We start from the raw sequence: 27,928 nt of genomic DNA on the forward strand, positions 1-27,928 counted from the left end.
AGGAAAAAATCAATTTTTTTTCCCGGCAATTTGAGAGTCAAAGTGAGAGTGTCAGTTTTTAAACACAGTAGGGCTTTTTAGTGCTCTTTTCCCCCAGGTGATTTGGTCTTCTATTAATGGGGGCTGATCCACCACTAGGCAGTGAACTTGGCTGAGTTCTGCCTGTTTTGACAACAAAAGATGGGGGAAAAAAAAACACAAAACAACAAAATAAACACAAAAAGCCCCTCTAATCACCCAAAAATGTAGAAGGAGATTCAGTGTAAGCAGTTTGGCTGAGCATATAAAAATCTGCTGTGCTGTGCCAGGAACCTATGTCTACCAGCTACACAAAAAATGAATTATCCTCCCAATGACAGGTACTTCTGCCTCTCTCAGCTGGGTCAGCGGGGATCTTGGAGAATTAAACAGGATGAGTCTGGGCCTTAAAGCTTACGCTGGTGTTACTGCTGTTGTAATTCTTGCTCTTGAATGATGGCCATTGGGTTTTTAATACCCTCTGTCTTTATATGCTCTTATTAAAGGTGCGTTCATGGCTTGCAGGGCTGGAGCTGATGCAATCATCGCAGCTCCCTAACTTCCCTGGAATGAGTCTGCCGCGCTAGATGATCCGATGAAGGCTTTAAAATGAAGTGCAGTTCTCTTTAGCTAGTAGTGAAGATGTCCTCACCTGCTGGGGCTGCAGGCACATGGCCACGTTGGATAAAATCCAGACAGGCACCTGAAATGAAATGGCTGCGTGGATGAGCAGTGCTGGGAAGGTGCACCGTCCTCTTGGGCATCCTTCTTCAACGTGCTGGTTCCTCAGGTTTGGTGCTGGGCGAAGCATTTCCCATCTAATAGGTGAGAAAGCAAGCACTGAGTTGTGTGATAGGCAGGGCACATCCATCTGGCTGCCAGTAGCATGGCAGGAAAACTCCTCTTCATTGCTGAGCTGGTGGCATGGGAGAGGCTGGGGCTGGAGAGGCTGCACCTCCCAGGGTTCTGTTGCCAGTGGGACCTTTCCAGGGAACACAGAGTCCTCGGTGCTTTGCTAGGAAGGAGGGAATTGCTGCTGCTAGAAGGAGAAAATGCAAGACAGGGACTGTTGGGTGAGTCATGACCATAAAATGCTCAGAGGCTTGACAAATCTGTAGCAGCTTGGCCAAGATAAAAGGGCTGGTACCTGGCTCGTCTCGTGAACCTCTCTCACCAGTAGCATGGTGTGGGGGAGCCATCCCAGCACGTGCTGTGCTCTTGTGCCCCATGTCCTGATTGCATCCAGAGGAGGTGCAGCATTATTCCAGGGCAGGATTCTCCCAGCTTCCATGATTTGCAGCAGGGGCGCTCCTCGGGGCAGAGATAGGTGTTTTTGGAGCTTCCCTAGGTCCCCGTGCCTTGCTCCCCCGAGCTGCACAGATGCAAAGTGCAGGAGGCAAGGTCACGCCGCCTTCCTGTAAGCGGCAGGCCTGTGCAAAGTGGAATGGATAATTCCGTGATGTCAACGACCAACAGCAAACGGCTTGCAGGGTGTAATTGGTTTTTCTATAGTGTCAAGAGCTTTTATGTGTTCAGCATAAATATCTTTGCATTGATTGGGAGAAGGAGATAAAAATCGATGAATTACAATGCAGAAGTGCTCAGAACATGACATTAAAATGACTCTGGAAGACTTAGCTCATAGGAGACATAGTAAATACTCGAGAGGTACAGGAAATGAAGAGACTCTTCCCAAGTCCTGGAGTCAAGCAATAAATTTAATAGAGTCTGCCTTTCCCTACCTAATGGATTTTAATACTGACATCCCGTTTGTAGAATTACTTTCATTTTTGTTGATTGGATGTGGTTATTTCTTACTGTTTTTTTATTATTTTGTTGTTGTTTGTTTGGATGTGTAGGACCTGAGGCTAAACACAGACATTATTGTTTTGGGAGGAAACTCTCCAGCTTGAACAAATGGGAGCCAAATCCTGTTTTGACTGGCTTTGTGTGCATGTCGGGAAGGGGGTGTCTTGACCCGTGGGCTCTGAGGAGCACACGTAATCATAGAAAATAATGGTGGGAAGGACCACGGGTCCATTCACTTGCCCCATGTATAGGTGAGCTGTATCTAAATCTCTCCTGACAAGTTTTCTTGTATCATATTTAATAAACACAGAGATCAGACAGTTCCCTTACTTCACACAGTAATTTTGTTTTCTCCCTCCTCTAATCCTCTTTCCAGCCTAGATGGTCCCCCTTTCTTTGCCCACTCCTCGTATGTCATGTTTTTGATGATCTTTTTTTATGTATTCATTTAATGGCCATTTAATTGTCCCTTTCTTCACCCCCAGTGTGCTCCTGGACACAAGACGCGGTACCACAGAAGGGAGATGTACTGAGAAGGGAGGACTTGCTTCTCGTGCCTCATGCAGGGTCAGTCTGTACTGCCACAAAGTGTGGGGCTGGTGTCTCATGGCTGTAAGCTCACCACAGTTGTTGAGGTCTCTTTGCAGGTGAAAGGGCTTGATCCCAGAGAAGCTTACAGGCTTTTCTGTGTCTATCCTGCAAGCTAATCGTTGGCAAGGTTAATTAGGCTGTGTGTTTCTGCCGTCAGTTGTCTGTCTCTACTACTTGTGCAAACCAGCCTGAAGCTAACTAAAGTTTCTGCTGCATCATGTAATGAAATGCAGCGTGTGAAGCAGACAGACAATAGGGCAGCCTTTACATTCTTCTGCAGAGTTCGTTCTGTGTCAGGCCAGGGGAGCGCTGCCACAGCTGAAGGCTTTTGCTGAGAAGAGCCTCTGATTCCCAGTTCTGCCCCAAGAGTTTACAGAAGAGCATCCCAAACTTTTTGTGAGATCTTGGAGCTCTTTTTTTTTTTCCTTCTTCCCTGCGATCTTCTTACTTCAACCTTATTTTCATATGAGTTTGGTTCCTCCAGGGCTGTAGAATGAGAGACTGGAGAATGAGAGTGGAGCAATGGTTTGTTCTGCAAGTATTTATATATATATATTTATATATATTTATATTAATCAGGAAAATGCTAACTGCCTTTCCTTGCTGACAGCGACTTCTATGAGTAGCTGTTCCTTGTAGAGGATGAATGCTCTGAGCTTCTTGCAGCCCCGTGTCTGAGAATCTCAACTTGAGTTTGGGTTTTAATCTAGAATTAAAAATGGCAACACAGGGATGGAGGATCCCAGATTGGACTGGTACAGGAGCAGGAGTCCACGTGCTGATGAGTGCAAGTGGTCTGCTCAGCTGGAAGTCAGAGGCTGTGTGCTAGCATTTATGTGAGGGGTACAAATGGGATGTCCCTTGGTCCCAGAGCACTGTGCTGGCATTGTGCATCAGTACGAGGAAATGGCAGCATAAGGCTTGATTCTGTTCTTCAAATACCTGCAGGTAACGAGGGCAGGAAATGACCCGAAGGGAATTGCCTTCAAGAATTTCCATTGTGACCGCACGCCGCTACCTGCAGACACAAGGCAAAGCATGAATAGATCTAATGTCTCCATCTGTCTTCCTCAAATCTATACTGGGGAAGGAAAAACTGTTCTCTCCAGACTTTGTCTCACCGCTGCACAGGTCAGGTTTGACTTTGGCTGCTTGCTTTAATTGCCGTTCAATGAAAAAGCTATAAAAAGCCTGTGGAATAACCACTACATCAGTAATACGTATAGAAAAATTTTAAAAAGTGTGTATGGTCCCCAAATGGCCCGAGAACAGTTGAGGATGTGATCTTGTAAGTTCTTTCAACTTTTTTTTTCCTCCAAAAGCTCTGAGGAAGCTCCTGTTTTTCCTTGTGCCTGCTGAAGGAGCATCAGCTCTGGTGTCTCAGCATCTCCCCAGCCCCGGGCTGCCTTTGGATGCAGCCCAGCTCCTCTGCCAGGCAGCCTGGGGTGGGAGGCGCTGCCTGTACGCATCCAGCACTGCCAGGAAGCTGCTGCCCGAGGGGCAGGCCAGGAACACTTTGACTGCTAAGTTTTTACAGAGCGAGTGGAAGCTACTGCTGAACTGAGGACAGAAACACGCTGTCAGCTGAAATAATTAGTGCTGCTTTGATCGCAGAAATAGGGACTGCTTTGTGTGTGCATTGAGTATCATGGAGTTTAAAGGAAGAGAGGGAAAGGTGTTAATGATCCCTCCTCATTAACCTAATCCTTCGGGTTGGTGTTTCAGGGTTTGAGTCCTGTTTTCTCTCCCTGCTGCATGATTTGCGTTTTACCCCTTCCCCGTTGTGCCTGCAAACTCTTCTGGGCTCTGGTCCTTTTACTGAGCGGCTGCTGCAACATCTGAGTGCTGGTTGACATCTGGAAAGTGCAAGTAATAATATAATATAATGCATATAATATATAATGCAAGTCTCACGTTAGCAGATCTGGGGTTATCCAGGTGTACAGGGATGCTGTCCCAGAGCTCCAGGTGAGGGAAGCGGGTCTGTCAGTGAGGAGGAAGGCTGCCCTCTCCATCCCCAGAGGGGATTGTGGCTTTTTGGCTACGTGTTTCTCTCCAAGGGCTGCATGCTGTTGAGGGAGTACCCTGGTTTCTGGGTTACTGGTGGGAAACTCCTACTGATGAGATGGCTGAATGGGCCGTGTTGACTTGCTTGTGCCTGCAAAGCCGTGAGAGATGCAGGAGTGCCTTTTGCTTGGTTGTTTGGAAGAGAGCAGTGCTGAACAAAGAGCTCCTGATGCCTTTTGTTAAGTGATTAAATGTGTCTTTCTTCCTCCTTTGCGCTCCTCTTCTTCCTCTGCCTTTCCCACTGCCCCAGTTTGTGGTCTGATGAGGAGTGATGCTGGCTCGCTGAGTGGAATGACTTCCTGAGGCTTTAAGGCACAATTCAGGTGGCCCAACCACGTGTTTAGCACAGGCTCACCCAGCACGAGGTCAGTATTGCCTGATTTTACCTCCCCCATGGCATGGCCATGAGCAGGTGCTGTCTCGGCCTGCTCAGCAGGAGAGGCCTGACCCTGCAGGCTGTGGCAGGACACTCTGGGAAGGAGAAGGCTGTGGTTTTATTCCTCTTCTCCCATCTTTTTGCAAGCTGTGGGTGGCCCCGCTAGGAGAGCCACAAGCCCTGTAGTGCTTTGCCTTCTCTTCCTAGAGCCCTGCAGAGGGAGGATGGCTGTGGCAGCACACAGCAGCGGCTGGGAACATCTGGGAACACCAAGCAGAACTGGTGATTTTGCAAAGCTGCTGAGGGCTTTGAAGAGTTGGGGTGATGGACGAGACCTTTGCCGTCCAAATCCCAGAGCTGGGCCATGTAGGGGGCACGCTGTCCAGCAGAGCAGCCCCACACAGGCAGACAGCATTCCCTGGGGGGCTGCTCCCCTCACAGACCCAGCACCCCCCGAGGGCAGAGGCAGCACCGATGCTGCTGGGTGGGGGCAGCGAACTTGAAAGGGCACAGATTCGACATCACTGAGCCCGCCTCAAGGCTTGGCTGGAGGAAACGGGGTTGGCAGAAGCAGAAGGTTTCTCCAGCACGCCCGCCGAGAGGCGGCTTGCGTTGGCCCAGGGTGCTGGAAACCATCTTCTAGCCTGGGCACGGCTCCATCTCCATCCAATCTGTGCAGCACGAGTCCTGCTAAAGAGCAGGGAAGTGGCTGTCCCCGGGCCTGTCTCGTGGCAGGTAAATACCGTCTGCAAGTTGGTGGCACGGCCTGGCTGCGTGAGGTGTCTGCAGAGAGAGGAAACGCAGGGCCCACACCTTGACAGATAAAGAAGGGTGCGTGGGTGCCATTTCCTCATCCTTAAGCTGCTGCAGGGTCTGATCTCGCTGCGGTTTCAGCCTCTCCAACAGCCCTCCTCCTAACAGGACCTATGGGAAGAACTTTTGCTCCGTAATAAACTTTCAGGGGAGATGAGGTCTGAGATCAGCATGGGATTTTTCTGGTTTAATTTGTATTTTCTCAGCAAATCCAGAGTTTTTCAGATTTGGTACTTCTGTAAATATCAATGAAATTTCTGCTTTGAACGCTGATAGCAGCGTGTTCTTGATAATCTGGCTTTTTATAGCCCACCCTCCTGGTTTATATGCCCTCCTCCTTTGCTCAGAACTTAAGCCCTGGATTTTTTCACTGCTGCAATACTTTATTTTTTTTATTTATTTCTGAATACCCAGCAGCTGCTTAGTTTCAGACTCCTAGACTCCTGTCTCTTTTGCAGTACCTAGGTTTGGTATCCTTTAGCCATCGTTGCCTAAGATGCTTTGCAGGCAGAAACTCACAGAAAACAGACACTTGGGAATATTGGGCACCTTGTGTCTGAAGGTGGACGACCAGGAATTCAAGTGCTTAAAATCCTAGAGAACTATTGGAAAATGCTTCCTCCCTCCCCTAACTTTGTAGGCTGGGGTAGTTCTGCCTCGGAAGGTAGTTGTGGAGATGGTGAATTAATTTTCCTGCTCATCAGTGGTTATCTCCTGTCCTCCCACAATTCCGAATGACAGCCCACCTCATTAAAACCCGGCGCGTGTGTGCTTGATATTAAACAAATTGGATAGCCTTGAGATTGCTTATTTCTTCCAGGGATACGAGGATGAATTGAAGCAAGGCAGTCTGCAGCCCGGTGCGTTTCAGCTGAAGGCTGCTAATGACGCATCCCAGAAACACAGAGCATCAGCAAGTCCTCTGGTACCTCGCTGATATTTTTCCTGCAGTAGCACGAGCGCAGTTACAGCTCGGAAGGGTGGGAGCTGAAAGACTGGAGGAGATGAAGGAATTTGAAGAGGAAAAGAGGATTTCACGAGGCGAAGTCAGGGGGCGTCTGTGGGTTGGTGGGGGAACAAGCAGCTAGAAAGAGTTGGCGCTACCAGCTGCTTTAGGAATGTGTAGGGATTCGGAAAGACTCAGGTAAAACACTTGCAAGTGCGTTTGCTTTGCAGGAAGAGGAGAGCAATGGGTGTGCAGATTGGGAAGAAAGCAGAAGAGCAGAGGTAGGCAGGAGTGAGAGAAAGCAGAGCATTAACAAGGTAAAAGTGGGGAAGAAAGAGATGAATCCGAAGCAGTTCTCGGGGACGGACATAAACTACAGGGCACCTGATGTAGCATTCAGTCTTGCTAGCGACCACGAGGGAGGGGAAATTGCTGCTGCCTGCCATTCCAGCCTGCCCTTCCTCTCTCCCCCCCTTTTATCTTTTGATTTATAGCAATACGAATTGTCCTTCCTAAGAGCAGATCATGAGACTCAGCTGAGGGATTAAAGCCGAGCCGCTGACCTCCGAGCGCATCATAATGCCTGTGAATCATTGCCTCATCCCCCGTATTGGCAGGCTGATGGATTCCTAACGAGGTTGGTGGTGGCATCTCCGTGTTGCTGCCTGAGCTGTGCCTTTTGTGCTTAAACTCTGACTTGGAGAAACAAGTTCATTCCAGGCTCTTTGTGTTTCTCTCCTCCTCCTTTTCTCAGCTTTTACTTCTTTAAATGTAGACTTCTTTTGACAGATCATCGCCATGGTAACTAACAGGCCCGGGCTGCCTACAGAAATTGTAGTAATAAAGTGGTTGGTTTTTACACATGATGAAAAGATGATGAAGCACAATGATAGGTGATAAAGACACAGGTAATTGCTCTAGAATAATATTGCTGCCAAGAAGATGACTGAACTCCCACACAGAAGATGAACAGATGGTGTATTTATTGAAATTCATAGGCTGCGAGCAGAAAAAAAAAAATGTAATTGATGGCTGTGTAGGTTTTGTTTCAGTTTACTATATGGTGAACTGAGCCAGGGGAGCAGCGTGCCAGCAGATGGAGCCCTTATGCAAAGCCACCGCAGCTCTCTGGAGAGCTCACTTTGCTCCTTGGATCAGAATTCCAATCAGAGCCCCAAAAGCAGCAGAACTGCTAATTGCTCCGATGCGTTCTGCTGCTTTAGATCTGTCACGTAGCCCCGTTTTATTTCAGAAAGGGTGTAACACTTCTGTAAGAACAGTCGTGGCAAGTGGTACTAGCATGCTGGGGATGGCGAAGGAGAAAGTAGAAAAGCGAATACTTGTGAAACTTGTGCTCAGCACCACTTTCCCAGGCCAAACGCATGCTTGTGTCAGGAAGCAGCAGCTGTAGCTTATTTGGTAGCCTGGTTGCTGAAGACTTTCTCCTGGGCTGCTTTGCAGTATCCAAGGGAAGGCGAAGGCAGGATATTTTCCTCCAGTTCATCATTCTGCCTCTTCAGTATGAGATAAAACTGGTCAATCTGATGTCGAGGATCTTGTCCAAGTGCTGTCTGCGCACACTGTGCGGTGCTGTGGGTTTGGTTTGAACGGATCTGTTGCTTCTGTGTTGCGTGCTGCAAGGTCCTGAGCATGCAGGGCTGTGGCATCCCCCACCACAGGGCTTGCTGCTCTCAATTTCCCAAAAAAGATCGCTTCAGTGCTGGCCAGAGGACAGAAATATCCGCAGGAATCATTGCCTGAAAGGTGTTACTCTGAGAGGTGTGACAGGCTGCTGCCTTCCTGAGCTGCCCGCCACAGCCCTGACCCCCCTGCTGGCTCCCCAGAGCAGTGATTTATTCGTGATAATGTTTGGGTGCTGTTAGCACATCCTCTGGCTCTCTTCCTCTGCAGCCTGGTGCTGCTTTATTGATCGCAGGACTCATTTTCTCATCAAGCTGGGCAAGGAAACCACTTCCCACCTGGGTTTGCGTCCAGCTGCACCTACTCGCGTATTGACTGCGTTTTGTAGGGCTCATGTGCAAGGGGCTGGGAGAAGGAGTGTAAATAAAAGAAGGAACAGGTGCTTTGTCTTACAAGGGTGGTGTCAATGAGAATGAAAATAAATGGGGTATGGAAGAGCCTCTCTCTGCAGGGCACTTCGCTCAGGGGGAAGAAACTGTAAATTGTGGGTTCACCTCTTGGCAGTATCTGTGTCAAACTCTTCCTGCCTTTTATCTTCTTCCCCTGGATTGGCAGGGCCCCCACATCTTCTGTGGCACCTGAAAAATCTGATTTGTATGCAAATTGCTGCTGTTTAGGTTAAAACTAACTTGCTGTCACTTTTTTTTTTTTTTTTTTCAAACTTTGTTCCCTTTTCCTCTCGAAAAGGGGGGGGAGAAAAAGTTCCTTAAGTGGTACACCTTCTCCATAGAAGATTAAACAGAATCGCGCTGGCAGGAGAAAGATGTGCTTTTCTGAGACCTGTCAGCCAGCCAGCAAGTGGAGCATTAAGTTAAAGAGACGCCGGAGAGATGTGCTATATTAATAAAAGAGAGGAGAGGAAAGGGAAGGAGGAACATGAATCCGAGCAGCGAAAGGAGCCCGGCTTACCAGCTCTATCTGAGCAGTTACTCGAGCGCACGAAGCGTGGTTGGAGTTGCATTAACCCAGCTTGGTGACTGTCGCCGTGTGGCGATGAGTTCCTGAAGAGCCTCGGGATTTATTCTCAGTGCCAGCCGTGGGCGTTGGTAGCTCCAGGCACCCCAGAGCTGCCGCAGACCTCGCTGCGGGGAGCTGCAGGGTATGAGGCACCCGGCTGGGCTGGGGAACATGGTGCAGAGCAACAGGACCTTCAGAGGATGAGCTCTGCGTGAAGGAGAGGACGGACACATCGTCCTGACCCCAGTGGTGTGAGCTGCTTGGTGGCCTGGTGCTGGCATCGTCTCCCTGGCAGGCTGGCTTTGCCTGCTGCCCTGCTGCTGCCGGCCTCTCCCCTCCCAAGCTCTTCCTGTCGCCACTAATTGAGTGTTTCAGGCAAAGCTGGTCAAAACATTTTATTCAAAACTTATTTTCTTGGCAGCTGAGCTTGGCAGCATCTCAGGAAAAGGTGCATAAAAAGATACTGTCATTTTGCTGGAAGAAATTGGGGAATACATTTTCATTTTCCAAGTTAGAAGTTGTGCCGTTTTGTCACCCAGCTTGGGGGGACCTTTTCTATTGCTTTTTCCCTTCCTGCTTCCTCCCCTCCCCGTTTTTCCTTCCACCTCTGCTCTCCCACCCCATCTCTTTTTTTCCTTTTTCCCCTACTTGGCTGTATAAAAATTGCCAGGAAGGTCGAGGGAATGTTAACGGATGTGAAGGTTTCCTCTCCAAGTTGAGTGTTTTTCATTCAAAGAAATAAATAGATGATCTTCTATCTCTTTTCCCCAAAAAGTAACGCTTATTCTTGTTTTCTGCCTCACGTGAGGAGCTCTCAGCATCCCTGGGGTGTCCCTCATTACACACACGGGCACTGGTTACACCTGGGGCTGGGAGGGGAAGCTGCGTGGCCACGCTGTAGCCCTCGGGGAGGTGGCGTTGATCCCTGTGGCAGAGGAGAGAACATTTTTAAAAAGTTTAAAAAAAAAAAAAAAAGGCAAACTGTGGTGTGCTGCCAGAAGGGTGGCTGTGCTGTGGCAAGGCAGAGAGCCCTGGCTCTGCCTGGTAGCAGGTACCTGGGGAGCAGGTTAAGGGAGGTTAAAAAACAGATTTGGGTGATGAATTCCCAGCTTCTGGAAGCCAGCACCTTAACCCAGGGCTTTCAGTCCCACATCTGTGGTTGGTATCCCCCGATGAACCCATGCTCTGTTTATCCATTTGCTTTTTGAACCCATTTATGCTTCCCTGCAGCAGGGAGTTCCTATTTTCTTACCTCTTTATTTGCCTCTTTGCTCAACACTGATCTTATTTCCAAAGAACTGTTTGGAGAGTCGCCGACATCCCCTTTTCTGAGCAAAACCAGTTGAATTGGGTCCTCCAGCTTCTCTGCAAGTAGCACCGATGCAAAATTCAGCTCTCTTGTGGTAGGCCTATCATCGTGGTTGTTTCTTGTGCACCTTCATCATCTTTGACCCTGCCAGCTCTCTGGAAGGTGTCCTATTTCTGCAACACTTGAAAAAGAATTGTAATTAAAATTTTATGCCGTTAGGAAGTTGCTTACCACAGTTGTTTCTTGGTCTGCCCTCTTATGATCCTACATTTAACTTGCCAGAAGTTCATGGTCTTTTTTTTTTTTTTTTTTCCTTCCTCCTTTGAACACGACGCTCAGATTTTGAAGGATTTTTTTTTTTTCCACTTTCTTCTTTACCGCCAGAAGCCATCTCAATCTGCTGTGTAACCCCAAACAACAAATTGATTTTCTTCTTGTCCTTTCAGAGTGCTTTGAATTGGTGATACAGGTAGCCTGATGCTTTTTTCTAGTACCTCTACATGCTCTCCTGAAAGCGTCCCCACCTTTTCAGCTATGAGGATTTTCATATAGCTCCCCTTTTTCAGATTGGGTTGGATTCCTGTGGGCTTCTTCTCTTTTCAGGGCTGTTGAAGAATCGCCTTCCTTGTGTGTCTGAGGACTGGCTGCTTACAGGCTTTTCACTACTTATTTGTGACGTGTAAGCAGGCAGCCTTTTCATCGCCCTGTCAAGATATTCCCCCGTCCGTGTGGGATAACTGTGGTTTCAGATCACTTCTGCTTTCTGTCCGCACACCCAACCTCCCTTAGCCCAGCGGACAGTGTCACGGTCCGTTTGGTTTTACTAATCATAATCTCTGCTTTTTTTTTTTTTTATCACATCACACCACTTCCCCACTGGCCTCGCTTGCTGATGCCTCACTGCTCCACAAATCTGGGGATCTGCGGTTTCCCGATGGCTTTTGTCAGCCTTGAAGGTCAGGAGCTGCTGGCACCCCGGATTTCAGAGCCAACCCCGCGTGGGACTGGGCTGTGACAGCGTAAGCTGCCCTTTCTTTCCACACCTCTTATCTGCAAGGTATTGAAGTTATTTGTTGGTTTCCATATAAATGTTTTTCCAAGTATTAGGGAGGTTGAATATCACGGCTGAAATCCACTTGGAAGCCAACTGCCACTTACACCACTGTGTAAGCCTGGTGTTAGCCATGAGTACTGTGCACATTCCCCAAAGCAAGCAGCTGAGGTGGAAGAAGTCCAGGACAGGTGGCTGGGACAGAGGTGTGGAAGTCCTGGTACTGGGCAGGACTGGTTGGCAGACTCATAAAGCAGGAAAAGAGGTTGAATTTGGGGGATTTGAGGTCTGCAGACCTGCACCGGAGGAATTGGGCAGTTCACAGCCTCACAAAACCTGGGGGGGCATCAAAGGGAGCAGGAGCAGGCTCAGGAGGAGCAGCAGGAGGTGGCAGCGGGTAGGCAGCCTGCAGAGATCTCCACCGAAGGGTGCAAAAGATTTCTGTGGGTTCAATGAGAAGCTGGAGAAGACAAACCATGTCAGACTCAAGATCTCCTCGGAAATGATCGTGGCTGGAGGTGGGAATGTTACTCAGGAGACGAGGGCACACGTGGGTGTCCTGCTTGTGCTCTTTCCTACAGCATCCACCGAGGGCAGCGGATGGAGAGCAGGCTGCTGCGCCTTGCAGGGCAGGAGGGCTGCTGCTATGTTCTCATCTTGTGCTGGAGCTTTTGCAGCAGGTTTTGATTTACATCTCTGATCTCCACCAGACCTTCACCTAATTGAGTAGATTGACCCTGGCTCTTACACAGCAGGCAATTAATCAAAGATTGACTAATCAGCTCTCTCAATGGCTGGCACCTTGCAGGAAGGCTGAGAATCGCTTGCCTGCTACCTCCACAAACCTGTTTTATGCTTCAGGATTTATAGCCAGCTAATTCTATTGAATTCTGTGGATTTACTGTAAACTTTAATTATTTAATTATTGTAAGCTCTGAAATGTAGTGAGGGTTACTTCACTATGCTAACTTACGTGGGTATAAAAACTAACTTCTGTAGACTCTTTAAGGGATCACACTCAGCAGTTTTACCTCTTCCTAAGAGTAAATACCCAAAACCTGAGTATCTGAGCACTAGAGTCTAAAATTACTCTTTAACGTTTAAAGGTAGTTTTACTCAAAGGTCTTAATTTTCATCTAGATACTTGCCTAAGTTAAAGTTTGGCACTGCTGAAATCTAGAGCTTGACTTCTAAGCTAAGGTTCTTATTTACTAAGCTTTGGTAGTTAATAATCACTCTTATTTATTTATTTATTTTTCAACGTATTAAGAGTTTTAGATTGAAGATGCACCATGAAATAAGGTAAAAATTAAAGAAAGCAGAATGAAGTCTAGAAACACTTAGCCTTCCCCCCCAGGCAGACTGATTTATGCTGGTGCAGCCTGTGCCAGGGCTGAAGCAAAGGGCAGCGAAGGGATCTGCTTGGCAGCTGTGGCACCATCCCGAGGGGCCCCACGGTGTTGTCTGGAGGGGAGCAAGCCGCTTGACATCCTTGTCATGAATGATGAGAAGGATGATTTTGTTTTTTTCCATCCAGGTCTATGTATGAGCTCCCAGCTGGTCCTCCATGCCCTATTCTGATTTTTTTTTTTTTTTTTTTCTGCAGAAAGGGGTAAGTTGGTGCTGAGCTTTGCTGTGATGTTCCTGAAAATCACGTGTTCCCTTCCTGGCAACAAATGTTGAAATCCCAGATTTACCAGAGTAAATACAATTAATTAAATAAACTAAATTGTTGTGGGCAATTGTGAAGGGGTTCTCTTAATGTAACACTACTTTCCTCTGACCAACCCATTAAGTTTCTCTTAATGACTTTTGTGTCCTTCCTGTTATTTCTATGTCCTAAACCAGCCCGCTTGTCACTGAAAATACATTCTTTTTTTTTTTTTTTTTTTGCCTTCCAGTCAAATCCTGGGCTGGGCTACCCTGGCAGCTGTGTCATTACTGGTAGGGGAGTGCCCCCTGCACTGTTAGCCTGCTGATGGTCTTTTCACTCATTTTCTTTTCGTTGCTGGTAGGTAACCATATGACATCCACGTGCAGTTGCATCTGGAAGCACGGCTGATCTGTTTACAGTGTGGGATTCCCTGTGTGTGCTGGGGCCTGGGTATTTCCTCCTTGCTTTCGAGTTTCTCAAAAGCTGAGACTTTCGAGGACCACACACAGCCGTTGCAGAAAGGTTTGTTTTTTCCCTGCTCTGCATTCAGACAAATCTTTGTTTCGGAGCAGGGCTGGGTTGGCCGCATGGCCCTGGTGTCCTCCCTTCTCCTGTGTGCCGTGGTGCACTCCCAGCAGGGCCCTGGCTGTCATTCACATACACTGAGCACAGGCAGATGACAGACCTTGTGCGTGTCAGGTACTGTGAAGGTTCTGTGATAACATTCCTGGTGCTTCGGGCTCCTTACTGGCTGCCTGCGTTTGCTTACGCATCTCTAAATGGTTTTAGTGTGCATCGCGAGCAGCTGGTTCCTTTCCTTCAGCCTGATATTGCTGCTTATCAGTGTCACCGGGATTAGATTGCAGTGTTTGTACATGGCAAGTGTTTGAATTAGTTAAAGCCACTCTGCATGCATCTTCCTCTTCTTCAGCAGCGTTCTCAGTCAGTGCACGTGTTACTGTTTGCTTTTTTCCCCCATCCTGAGCTGGTTGGTCCTGTCTCTTCCAGTCCTGCCAAGACTGCTGATAGGGCAGCTATCTTCCTCTCTGCCTCTCGTATCCCTTCCCTTGGTAGGCTGCTTGGTGTTGCCTCTGTTCTGGGTCTCTTTGCCTCCCCTGCCCTGCTGCCTTGCTTTGGTAGGAGCCCACGTGCTGCTTGGTGTTTGTGTTCTTGTTTTGGTTCCCTCCCTGCACAGCACGTTTGTCTGCAGCTCTCTGCGGGCAGTTTTGGAGATTTACCTCTTCTCTTTTCCATTCACTTGCTTGCAAACAGGATTCATGTAACCCCCAAGCTCTCTAATTAGGCTGCTCTTTCAAGGTGTGTTGTGGGCTCAGCTGCAAGCTGAAAAATACTGATCATCTGTTTCTTAATTTCTGATGGAAAATCTGCCATTTTTCTGGGGAATTCCAGCCTCCATTCATCTTATCCGTAATTGTCAGGCTTTGGGTTGTATTTCTAGCACCACTGTCTTTCAATGTTTATCCTTCTTCTCATGCTCAGATGTTATTAAATAAACCACCCACCTCTAATTAGAAAAAGAAAGTCTTTACCATTGATTTTCAGGTCTCTAAATGGATTTGATCTTTCTTCTATCCGCACATACACAACAGACTTCCTTTGGAAATCCACCTCTTGTGGAGTTCTGGACGGCCTGGCTGCTGGTTTTGTTTTTAGGGGTGGATTTGCCCACCAGCTTCTTTGCTGGGTGTCCTGCTGGACTGAGCGCTGCTTTCCTTCTTCCCACCTTCACTGGCAGAATAAAAAATGTGCAAGGAAGAGCAGAGCCCCTTGGTTCTGCCCCAAAATTCTGCAAAGAATCTGTGAGCTGGACTGCTCAGATTCCCTTCAAAACCCATTGAAGTAGTGGGAGGGATTTCAGTGGAATACGTGACCCCCCCAGTCCAAGCTCAGGGCAGAAGTCAGGCTTGGATCTGAGAACAGTGTGAGGCGTGCAGGTACTCGGGATTGTAGCGAGCCCAGCCATCAAAGAGCACATGCTGGAACAGCCACGGGGAAACTGTTTCATCAAATTACTGCTGACTTAATAATCTAAACAGACACAATTTCTTTGCATGCTTCTGCAAACCAGGTCAGGTTTCTCTTCTGCAGGTTCATGAGACACTTTGACTTTGTTGATATTTCCGTGTATAGGTGAAACTAATCTTTTTGTTTGTGGTTAATGACTTCGGATCGCATTTCAGGTAGTTTTCAAGTGTGGTTTCAGGAAAAACAAGGCCGTTTGTAGCAATTTGCTGGGGAAAAGCAGTGGAGTCCAGGCATGTCTGTAATTTGTACGCTGGGTCTGCCAGGGCAGCTCCTGCTCCCGAGTTGGGAACCTTGTCATCTACACCTGCTAGCGAGCAGCAGGTGAACATGGCTTGGGCAGAAATGTGTTGTGTAAATATTTCTGAGTTCACACTCATCTAGTACAGGCACCTTCCTTGTGGTGTAGGCAGCTCCCGTGCTCTGCTAGCCCAGGGGAGGGAGGTACCAGGCAGACAGCGGGCACTAAGATGTGCCTGGGGTTCTTCAATCCCATACACACACCTCGCTAAGAGAGCTGAGAAGTGCACTGACCTGCTGCCCTTTTCATAAGGGTTTCCATTCTGGGGGCTTGCTGACTCCCCATCTCTTGACACGCACTCAGAGGCCTGGCTGTTTTACACAATTCTCCCTTTTTGTCTCATATTTCATTCAAATAAGGCTTGGGGCAGAGGGGGAAGCATAGTTTTATTTTGAGCATAAGAACCAGGAAGCCCGTTTGTTTTTGCAAACCTTACACTAAACTTTTTTACACTAAACCTTCCTCAGAGTGACCGTGCGAGCTGCTGCTGCTTGCATGCAGGTAATACTGCGATCCTGCTTCCTCTGCACATGAATGGTTTTGTTCAGGTGAGTTTACCTCTGGCAAATGCTGTGTTCAGTGACTCTTGGTCACAACAGGACTAAAACGACGGTGCCGTGCTATGTTAAGTATGGGTAGAGACTCTGGGGAACTCTTTAAAAGCAAGTTGTGGGCACTTAAAGTAGGTTGAAAAGGACAGGCATTAGTGATGAGTTGTATTCAGAAATTATGGCAACATCAAAACATCCTGGGAGGAGAGCATCAGCACGGGCTGAAACACAGCCAGCGGCACGTGGGGAGGTTTGGGGATGGGGCTGCAGCGGGGTTGTGGCTTCAAGAAGGCCTCCTGACAGCTCTCTGGGACCCCACAGCTTCCTCCTCCTCCCAGCTTTTACAAATCCCTCTCTGGCACCTTCTCCCCGGCGAGGGGATGCTTGGCCTTGGAAACAGCAGTGTAAAGGTTCGTGTGAGACGCATTGTCCGGGCCTTTAAAATAACAGCTTGACATTTAGCAGGGTATAAAAGGAATATTTTTGCAGTTTAGCTGGTGGCTGACAAATAATAATAAAAACTGTGTCTGTTTGAAAGGGTGCTTGAATTCCTGCCAGCTCTGCCACAGCTCTTCTAGCAACAGTTTGGGGAGGGGGGGGAAAGTGGTAGAAAAAAGAGAAGTGTCAAGTAGACAAGGATAGGAGCTTTATTCTCCTAGTGTTATTGTAGCAATGTTCCTATAGTACTTTTTTCATTGCAACATAACAAATGATATATTCAAGAATAAAGTTTAGAGTGAGAGGTTAATGCCAGAGAGCAAAGAAAGCAGCTGAGTGCATGCGAGTTGGGAGACTTAAATTGTCTCCCGTTTTCTTTCAGAAATATGACAGTCCTGATGAATTCTGGAGAAAATTAAATAAAAGTGGATCGATACGTTTATTACTGCAGGAAAAAAATGGTAAGGGCCACAGTGAAAGTTGCAGGTATCACCCAGCCCGGGGAACCAGACAGTGCATCGCCTGCCCAGTGCATGGGACACCCAGGGTGGCAAGGCTCGGGTAAGCCAAGGGGCTTGGCATCTGCTCAGAGAGGATTTTTTTTTTTTTCCCTCCTTCTTCAGCTCTTTCTAAGTAGCTTTTATTTTGAAGCTCCCAGGCTGGACTATTCTTCAGGGATCTGCCAGGCAGCAACTTTTAAAAACAATTTTATCAGAATGCCCTTTTTTTTTTTTTCTTTTCTTTTTTGGTGGGGGTGAGTGAAAAATTGCCTCAGGGAGCAGTTTGCTTTAGAGAGGCAAGACATTGCTGATAGCTGATTAGAGCCAACTTAAAAATTGCTACAGGCAGCAGGGCCAGAAGCTGGTTTTGGTGATAAGAGGCCAGGTCTGCAAGCTCCTGGGGGTGTACTCCCTTCCTTCCCCATGTTTTTGGTCTGCCTTCCCCGTGAACCCTTCTGCTTTGACCATTGGGAGTAGCTGGGTTCAGCTGATGTGATTTTATTCTACAGCTTTGCCATGCTGTTTGCAAGGAGGATGGGATATTATGGAAACCAGAATTGTGCAGTAATTAATAAGTTGCCGGGAAGATCTTCAGCTTCTCTGCAGGGAGAAGAGGCAGTGGGGATGGATTTGACCTGAACAGTGGGGAAAGCTAACCCTTCTACTGGGGATCAGATCTACATCCCGAATCCACGTTCAAAGCAGCAGTTGTGTGGATAGCGAGAACTGGATGTGATCTCACAGCAAGCATCACAGAGCTTTCCTTAAAATATGCATTAAGGTCTAAAACCAAAACCCAAGCAAATCAGAAGGTGAAGTCCATTCTCTCTCTTCTTTTTTTTTTTTCCCATTCAGTGAGGCAATACTTTATAAGAGGCAGTCTCCAAGATGAAATCCCCACTAGTCACAGGTGTGTAGTAGGTATGTGACCTGCTTTGCGTTAGGTTCAGTGCTGTGCTGCGCACACAGCAATGCAGTCTCTCACTTTTTGCTCTAAGAACAGCTTTTACCTGTGGGTACCCAAACCCCATCAGCAGGGTCAGAGCGGCTGGTGCTGCTTTGCTCTTCCAGCTTCCTTGGGCAGAGCTGGCTGGGGAGCAAGGACTGGATGAGGCCTGGCAAAGGCAAGGGGTGGGCTGTGCCATGGGGATAAAACATTTCATTTTCAACTGAATGCCAGCTCTGATCCTCACTTTGCTCTTCCCAGCAAATCTGTGGGATTCCAGGATGGAAAGGCTGCATTTCTAAAGTAGACCCAAAATATTTATGGCCACAGCGTGAATTTAAGCAGCACAATAAATTATATCTCTGTACAGGAGGGAACAATTACTTGCAATTTTGTGATAACCGAGAGGCAATTTGCTCTGTTTTAGGCAAATTTGTCAGCAAGATAATTGTTCAAATAAAGACCTAGCACTCAGAAGTTGCAGAGTGGCCAGGAAAGCTACAGGTAAGGTGGTAGTTTCTAAACAAAGCCCATCGAAGTGGCTTAAGCTGCTTTATCTCGTTTCTCTGGCTAACATTCCTTTGGTGGCTGTCACGTGTTTACCAACCAGCAGCCTTCCTCGTTCCTTGGGACTTTAAGTCAACAAGTACACGCAGAGAAAGAGCAAGAGCACAACTCCTGTTCCTGAAACTTGGGGCTCTGCAGCTTTGCCCAGCATGTGCGTACACCACAGGTCCTGAGGATTTAGCAACCTGCCGCGGAAAGAAAGCTGTGAAACGTATTATTTGTGAGAAGAGTGTTTCTGGGGGGATTTCGTTGCTGGTTTGACTTGTTTTGCTGCTTTATGTAACAACAATTAGGTAAGTCTAGTGTTTTCAGCGATTTGTGGCTATTTCTCTGTGGGAGGATAACTTTCCTATTTTGTTACGTCTGTGACAATTATGGTTTTAAAAGCAAATCTTGTGTTAGCAGCACTCGTTACTGTGGATTTGCATGCTTTTTTGGTTTTCTTGAAGTGGTAATACAAAGATGTTGGAAATTGCAAATAATGAAATAGGAGTTAAGTCTTTTCTTCCATTTTCTGCTTTGACATTGTGCCGTTTCCTGCTGTCACTTCAGGTTTTGCTGGAGAGCAGTGCTAAGACCATAATTACAGCCCCAGAATGAGTAACACAAGTGCAGAGAACTTGCATTCCTGTTAAGCAGAGGGTGCACCTGATCCCTGTGCAGGGGAAGCCGTGGATCCTCATAGGTACTTGTGACTGAGGTAGGTTAGGAAAAGGGCCTAAGTGTAGCTTGGTGCTTGTGGGAGAAAATAGCTGAAGAGATCCAAATAAAATAGCGAGCAGGCTCCATAGCTTGGCTGCATGTGTCTGAACACATCTAAGGAATGATGTGCTTCATTCTTGTGGTCCTCTGTGTCCAGTGTTTTGTAGAACGTGTGCAGGAGTTCACATGGGCTGGACTGGAGCATCGGAACTGCAAAACCCCTTGAAATATGCAGAATCTCTTTCAGTCTGTCTCCATCACGTTTGTTTTGTCTGACGCTCACCTCTATCTGCCACCCCCTTCTCACTCTTCCTGTGGCTCTCCATTCTGGCCTTGAGACTAGTCCAACGTCACTGATTTTGCTTGAAAGAAACTTTGAACAGATGCTTTGAAACTTGTTATTGCCTCTGAGGCAGAGCTGTGGTCACCTTCATCTTGAGGGGTCCATTCTCGCAGCTTTCACAGCGCTGGGGTCCTGCTCTGTGAGTTGGTTTTTCAAAGGAATTACGGAGGATGTCTGGCATCATCAGCATTTGTTTTCTCTGAGATCAGTCTTGGTCCCCATTAGGTCAGTGAGAAGCCTGCTTTTGATTTCCATGGCTGTCTGCCATGGCAGGGACAGATATTTTGGGCATAAGTCCCAGGGTCCATCCCTGATGCAGTTTGGCTGAGTGAGATTAATCTGGTCCAAGGAGTGCCTAGAATGGACAGAAGGCATGGTACAGGGAAGAATAAGGGGGGAAGGCACGTGTAGGGACCCAGCTCTTATCCTGACTGTTAAAACCAGCTCTGGTTCATGCTTCCTTATGCCTGTGGGACCTGATTTCCTCTCCCTTGTCACGGAGCCCTTGGTTAGCGGAATGATGACTTCAGTTCATGCCCTTCTCCTTGCAGCCCTAGTAACAAGTTAATTGGTTTGTTACGCTAAAGTGTGTAGAGAAAATTTCACAGTGACGCTGTGAAAGGTGGCGGTACTCGCTAAGCTCTTCACTCTATTAAATACATGAATCTGGAAACCACTGGCATTTTTCCCCGAGCATTTGTGTTAATGGCTTTTGTTATTGTTAGGACATATTTTCTCAGGGCGTAGGTCACTTGGTCGATACTAGAGGCCTAGAAATCCTCCATAATATGATCTTTCTTGGAAACCACACCCTGCTTTATGAGCAGCCTTCTTCCACTTCAGGGCTCCCTCTTAAATACCAACAATTCATCCATCCCATTCCTCAGCAGCTAGCCCAGGACCCAGCGAGCTGTGCAGAGGCAGCCTCTCCTGGGAAGACAGCCTCTATACCGGGCCAAAAACATACCTAAATGTCCCCACAAAACCCAGTCTATGGCCTGTGGCTTTCAGGTTCAGAGAGTGGTGGGTTAATGTCTTCTGTGGTACAATACAGAATGGCCCAGCAGGGGAAGGAGAGCCTGAATGCTGGGGGTGGCCGTGCTGTTCAAAGCCCCAATTTCCTTCAGTAATTGTGTGGAAAGGTCACGGTCAGCACCGTGCTAGGCGATGGAGGGCTGCGGGCTGTTAGATGGTAACTGGGGGCTTTTCACTGACACGAATCTCTTCACCGCCAAGTATTCTTTCTTTCTGAGGCACAGTTTCTTCTGTGAGAAATTTCCCTCCCGTCTGCCATTTTGGCCTCTTTTCATGTTGGTTTGCCTAAATGCCAGGCTAATCGGCTGCCTTTGTGGCTGGCCTTAAATGCGTGGGGCAGGAGCGTTTGGTGGAATGGCAGAGAGAAAGGCCTTGTTTTAGTTTTATAAAAATCAATTACTGGTTGTGCTTTCAAGGCAAAATTAGCCACTGAAGCTGCCCCTTTAGCATTTCCAATTAGGAGTTTTGTAATAAAGCAGCTGTTTAGCACTGTGGTTTGACAGCACTGCCCGGGCTAGGAAGGTCAGGAGCCGGCGGTACGTGGCTGTCCCAATTTTTCTCTCAGGTCAGCAGGTTGCCACGGCTGCTGTTGCCTGGATGTGTTTAATGGGGGCTGAAAAAGGGACGAGGTGGATTGAGAAGGCCACACTTGTAACAGGTGGCACCAGGCTTGTTCCCAGTTCTCAAAAATGGCGTTTCTTTCAAGAGGGGGCTGAGGCGTGGAGAAAGCATGGATATTATCAGGTCCTTTTCACGGTCCAGGTGGTCTCTTCGCTGCCTGCCCCTCTCCTCAGCCTCCCAAGAGGCTCTCCAGGTATACACAGAGATACCCAGCACATCGTGGCCTCCTACCCCCCTTCATCCCCTTCCATAGCTGTCAGGAGGTGTCCATGGCCTACCAGGAGCCAAAAAACAATGGGGCAAGGAGGAGCCAGGGTGCCCTGCTTCCCATGGGCACATGGCCTGCGCTCCGCAGATGGGAAAAGGTCTAAGTATTAGGAGATTTGGTTTGATTAGCTGAAATCTCCTGTTGGCAGCACATTTCCAGTCCCTGGAGCAATGGAGATCAGACAGGTTGCCAAGGCAACGCGCAGCCTTCAGCGAGAGGTTTACTGCTGCATCGTCCTTGGTCAATTGATGGAGAGGGGTTTATTTAGGTCTTTGGAAAAAAAAAAAAAAAGCTGCTGTCCGGCCTTTTGCTGTGGTGAGTCATTCTGCCTTGGGTCACATCGGTGGAACTAAGAACAAGGTTTTGTGGATGAGAAAAACAAGTACATGACAGCATAAAGATCCCAATTAGATTCCTCTTTGAAGAGGTAAGAGCACTTCAGTTCTGAGTGGAGACAACTTATTCTTTTTCTCCTCAAATAACAGAGAAGCATTAGCTGAGATCCTCCTTTCTCCTCCCTCTGCTCCCTGTCCGTCTCTCTCCCAAATGTAAAATATTCTTTTCATTTGCAAGAGGACTCTGCTTATTGATGAATTCTTGACCAGGATCCTTCCAGTTTGACTTCCCATCAGTGCTTTGCTTGCTGTTCTCCATTCCCTCCGCTGTTGCAGAAGCCTTGATGAATCGAGCTTGTATAGGTTTTCATTTCATTACATTATTTCTTATTTTGCAGGACCTGGGAGCTGAAGTGCTCAGCGTGCCACCACTGTGAACACCGCTGTGATGGTGCAGCTGAAGTGTGCGTGGGGAGCTGGTATGCTCAGTGTCACTCTGGTCTGCTGCTGGTTCATTGATCTGGACTCAAAGTCAGGGAGAGCACTGGGTCACAGGTATCTTCCTGATTTTGATGAGATAGAAGGGTTGGGCAGTGCTGTGCAGAGCTTTCTCTGAAACGTTGGAAGGAACCTGATGCAATGTCAAGGAGGGGAATGCCATCGTGCTGAGTGCAAGCCCTTGATGTGCTAGGTTAATCAAGGTCCTTTCAAAGTAATTCTGGAGTTGATAGGAAGGATATGCTACAGTGTTAACAGGACCACTGGTGAGTTGAAGGTGGTATGTGGGAAACACCACAAAACATGCTCACTGTGTGGTCTAACACAGGGAAACAGGCTGGCATTTTGTGGATGTGCCAGTGCTCTGGTTCTCTTGTGTCCGTGCCCCTCAGCCGGTGTCATGTAGCATGGGGAGTAGAGAAGGAATCAAAAAATAAACCTAAACGCTGCTTGCTGAGAGACAAATCCTGACCTTCTCTGTCATAAAGCCAAGGCATGGCCTTTGGAGACTACAATTTGTGTATGAAAGGGAGAAATTAAAAAGGGTAGAGAGGAGCCTTTAAAAGTCTACATTGGCGTCCTTATTTATTTACCCTTTTTTGAGAGGATGGCAGTTGATAGATGTGTCACTGTGATGATGCATGGTTATCTTCTTTCCCTGTCTCAAAATACTGCATTAGTGATACCATGGCAACAAAGAAGTTGTCTTTAAAGGAAAAGGAAAAAGGAAAAAAAGGAAGCGTGACTTAAGCATTCAAGAAAGGTGGCAGACTGACAGCCCGAGCCTTCCCTTTCTACCAGGAAGGCAGTGGCGGTGTCAGCTATGACAAAATGTATCCGATTATGAACTCTGTGTTGTACTGTGACTGAAATCAAGCCTGGGACACCATCAAAGACAAACCTACCACAGTAAGTCAGTTGGGAATGTCTGAGAAAACATACTCTTGTCAGACATTTCAATTTGGTTAAAACGTATGATTTTTCTATTAAAACAACAACAACAAACAACCAAACAAAAAACACACAACCATCTTGAAAAACCTTTCCTAAATGCAAGTTGTGTCCTTGCTCAGGATGGTATTCCTCTCTGAGCAAAGCATGGTGACAGCAGGAGAAAGCAGCTGTCCCTTGCCACAGCAGTAGTTTTTCTGGTGGCAAGAGTCAAAGAACACACGGAAGCTGCCTGTTGAAGTCTGTCCTGTTTGGTACCCACTTGCATTTGAATCCAGGTCTCATCTCTAACATGAGAGCTCTGGGCAGCAGGAGGTTAGCTTTTAGGGACTAGTTTCCTTCTCCCACTTGATCCAGTCCAAATTGTGTATGTAGTTTTCACTACAGTTTTTTGCTGGTTTTCTGCATTTTAGATGAAAGCTTTGATCACCAGATTAGTCCTCTTGCTGTGTTGTCTGATGGGAGTTTTCACAATGGGAAATAGTTGGAGCATACAAACAGAATTTGAGATTAGGGTGAGCATTGAGATAGCCGTGAAATGACAGAATGAATATCTGAGTGTTGGGGTTTTCTCATAGCAAGTAGAAGACTCACCTACAGTCTCAGTCTGTTACCATTTTCTGAAGATCTCGGTTTTGCCCAAGTGCTGATCGGGAGATCTCAGAAGTACCCAGGGACTAGGAAAATGATTTTCTGCCTGGTTCTAATTTTTCTTTGCTGGTCTGGGGAAGGACTGAGACCAACCATTGTGAAGGCTGCTGTTTTCACTCTGTTTATCTCAGTTGTTGCCCCAGTTTTGAGAACAATATTTTTTCTTAATAGTGAGTTTTCATTTGGGGAAAAAAAATGTCAGGGAAAAGGTGGCTGTAGCATTTTAGTAGAGCAGATCATAGAGAAAAAAAGAGCTTAAGTCTGCTTCTCCATGGGGGTAGGGAGCGTGACCACTGTGGGCAGTGGCACAGGCAGAAGGATTCAGGCTGCCCTGCCCAGCCTGAAATGCTCCTGAGCATTGGACTTGTAGAAACCCAAATGAGAGGTGGGATTACCTGGGTATTGCAGATGCTTTCATCTCTGACTCTTTAGCACAGTAGGATGTTTTCTTGCTAATGGTTTGTGCCCTGTGTTCCCACAGCCACAGGTCTGGGAAAGGACACGTACATATGGGAAGCTGGTCAGAAGGGTGGTTTGGGGTCTGGCAGGGAGCAGCTGTGGGACAGGAGGTACTGGTACCTGGCTGGGGCCACAAGGTTCCTCGTGCTGTCCCTCTTCAACCTCTTCAGCCCTGACATGCGGGGGACCAATTTGAATTCTGTGAATGGCAATTCGAGTGCTGCTCACATTTTCAGTCTCCACAGCCCTGTTAACTTCAATGAATTTTAAAACCCATGCTTAACTGGGGCCTTGTCTAACATTATTAATAAGATTAACAATTAGTCTCTGGATCATCCTTTGGAAGCCTAGACTGTTACTTGAGTCACCTCCGTTCGACAACGTGAGTGCTCCCCTGCCCATTATGACACACTTCTGTCTCCTTTTCTCATCTGTACCTGCACTGTGTGCTTCCACCCGGAGAAGTGGGTGAGAGCCAGGACTCTCCGAGCCGCAGAACATCAGGTGTCATCGTATGCAAACACAGTGTACTTGCTGTTGCCTTGACCTAGTACTCCAGAGTTGTTTGAAACGCGTCCAGCAAAAGGAATACTTAATATTTTCTAATGGGATGATGCCTTTTGGTGAAGGCAGAATATTTTACAGAGCTGTTTGCTCGCTCGCAAACATTGTCAGGGACATTGCTCAAAACAAAGGTGGTGTTTGTGCTGCAGGGAAAGCCACAGATCAGTGTATGCAAGCTGTAGAGCAGCCTTTGTGAGGTAGGAGACCTGGTCTCAGACAAAGCCTGCTTGATCTTGGCTCTCCCAGTTGCTGGTTTATGGCTCTCCCAGGTGAGCTGCTGGATGTTCTGGAGTTTTTACCTCCAAGTTTTTATGTTCTCGTCACTTAGTAGCAGCAGATACACAGTAAAGCCCAGGCTGTATCCTGAGAACGTGAGTCTGGGTCTGTCCTTGAACATCAGTAAGCAGGTTGGAAAAAAAAATAAGGTGTACAAGTGCTGGCTCTCCTGCTGGCCCCAAACCTGGCTGCACAGCGAGCCCTGCTCAGCTGCAAGGTTAGAGGGTGCTCTCCTCTGATTGTGGGTCTGGGATGTTGTATAGGAAAAAGAAAAATCTGAGTATATGGAAGAATTTGTTTCAGGCCTTTTATTTCTTAGCTCTCACTTATTGCTACTGCCTCTGTGCGCCAGTTGTGCCTGATGTGCCTTCCCTTGAACGTAGTGTTTCTGGGAGGTGTTGGGCTTCACCTGAGCACCTGAGTCCCTAAGAAGAATCGGATTTAGGGGAAGAGATGCCAGTCCTGTGGCTTTCAGGCAATTTGAGGTGTCTGAGGCAAGCAGCTATTCATGTGGTATCACCTATGGAAAGGTGCTGTAGGTATTCTGTTTGGAAGCCACAGCCTCGGGGTGAAAACTGGAGTATTTCTAGATGCTAAGTACCTGTGTAGACCAACAGGACTCTTTTTTATTGCTCTTTTGGGCTTAACTTCCACCACTTTTTGTAGAAAATCAGTGCTGAGGCTCCCATTCCATGGAGTGGCTGCATCAGCATTTCCCTGCCTTGCAGAGTTGCTGGGGGCGTAAGCACATTGAAGCCTGCAAGGTGTTTGGATGCTGTGGTTGTGTGGCTTGTAGAAAAAAAGGAAAGGAAATTGCTGCACCGTCTCTGAGACCTTTGAAACTGCGTGCCTATGTCGTAGGACTTATGGGCTGCTTAAATCTTTAGAGGTGACCTGCAAACGCATCAGCAACAGCTACGAGCGGGCCCCTTCTTCCACCTTTTGATCAATTAAATTTCGCAGCCAAATTTAATAGAAACACAGTCAGGTCAAAAGTTTCTTTCAGTCTTTCATATTCCTTATATAAAAGGACCGGAGAGCTTCCACGGCTGTGAATCGGTACATTAAAAATAAAGCGTGTGAAAGTTGAGCCTCGGCGCAGGGCAAGTCCTCCTGCCTCGGGTGGGAATTTCACCCTCCTGCCACGGTGCTGCACGTCGCCTGCTCGCGGGCCTGACAATGTATTTGTGGATCACCTTGAGGAGAAGAGGAGGAGTTGCACAACCGTTCCCTCGCAGCGCCGCTAGGAAGGGTCGGGCTTTGTCTCCTTTGAAATAGATATCAGGGGAGAGCTGCAATCCTGTGAAAACACACATTTATTTCTGAAGTGTTTGTGTATTGTGTGCGTGGTGCACATGAATAGAATTGCCACCTGTCCAAGGCTGATAACGACGATCCGGGGAGCAGTGGTCATGCGCTCCTTGTTCCAGCACTTTGCTATATGAGGAAGCTGCTCCTACAACTCTGCCTCAGTCGGAATTTATGAAATGCTGAGTGCAGTGGGTTGCTTTGTCCTTCGTGGCACTTTCTGAGCTTGCATAGATACAGGTTCATTACAGGTTTTGCTGTTATGCAAACAGTGTTATCTGTGGCTCATGAAAACCCTTCAGCTTTTTTTTTTTCATGCTCCCTCAGGAAGATCCCATTAGCTATCTGTTCTCCTCCCTCTAGGAGCCCACATACGGTGCTGTTTTCCTTTATAGCCCTGACCTCAGCTTAAGGGTGGGCAAAGTGACTCCTGAGATCCTGCTAGCCACGTGCATTGCTCAATGAACAGAGGAAGTGACTGAGAAACCTTCCTGGTGTTCTCATTGTCCCCAACAAGAAACTTGCCCTTGCAGTGGGGCTGCTGTCACCATTTCACCCCAGATAACTCTCCTACAGTAGCTGCTGATGGTTGCCAAGCGTGAGGCTGATTCCAGATGGACTCCTGCGCTCTGCTGCGCTGTGACACTGCTGATAGGGATGGGGACACGGAGGTATGCAAGTAGGTGGAAACTTTCTAATACATCATCATAGTAATAATAATAACGTGCGCTTCTTGTGCCTTGCAGCTTGCGCTAGAACTTCTGCCCACACATCAGCCTACTTGGTTCACAATGCAGTGTGCATGCTAGACAATTAGTGGCTGATAATGAAAAATGTCATGGGAACCAGCAGGAAAATCATAGCTTACTCCAAATATATAATGAAATGTAATTAGCATAGACAGTAAAACAGACAATTTATGTTTTTTTTTTCGTAATTAAAAAGTACCAGTAAACATTCCTTTTGCAGGAGGCTTGGTAACAAATGGAATTAAAGAGCTATTGTCTGCAATACCATTTTATGCAGAAAGTTAACCCTTGCAAAGCAAATTGTATTAAGGGTTTGTTAATTGCAGACTCTCCAAGTGAATCTGTTATGGCAATCGCATTCATTCACCTGGTCTGTTTGGAGGTGCCCAGAAAGCTAGCAGAAGTGCTGTGAAACCTGCTGCAAGGCACATACCCAGCTAGACTCCATGAAGGTAACGGCGTGGCCAATACTCCCCAACTGCTCTTCCAGACAGGTTCTGCCTTCACTCATCTGGTAGCATGGAGGCAAC

The 27,928-nt window shown here is 47.4% G+C and overlaps 1 protein-coding gene across 3 annotated transcripts in view; it reads left to right on the forward strand.

Moving 5' to 3' along the window:
• SYT16 (synaptotagmin 16) overlaps window positions 1-27,928 on the forward strand; it is a 95,471-nt gene that overhangs the window by 15,117 nt on the left and 52,426 nt on the right. The window contains exons 1-3 of one of the 3 annotated variants that reach the window (XM_068682489.1): window positions 18,497-18,575; window positions 18,682-18,931; window positions 22,341-22,497. The exons of 1 other annotated variant lie outside the window; for it this stretch is intronic. The gene's annotated coding sequence lies outside the window, so the exon portion shown is untranslated. Of the gene's footprint in view, window positions 1-18,496; window positions 18,576-18,681; window positions 18,932-22,340; window positions 22,498-27,928 lie in introns of those variants that run through there. One more of the 3 variants, XM_068682490.1, reaches the window with a different exon arrangement.

This window comes from Anas acuta, chromosome 5, assembly GCF_963932015.1.
Source record: "Anas acuta chromosome 5, bAnaAcu1.1, whole genome shotgun sequence".
NCBI lineage: Eukaryota > Metazoa > Chordata > Aves > Anseriformes > Anatidae > Anas > Anas acuta.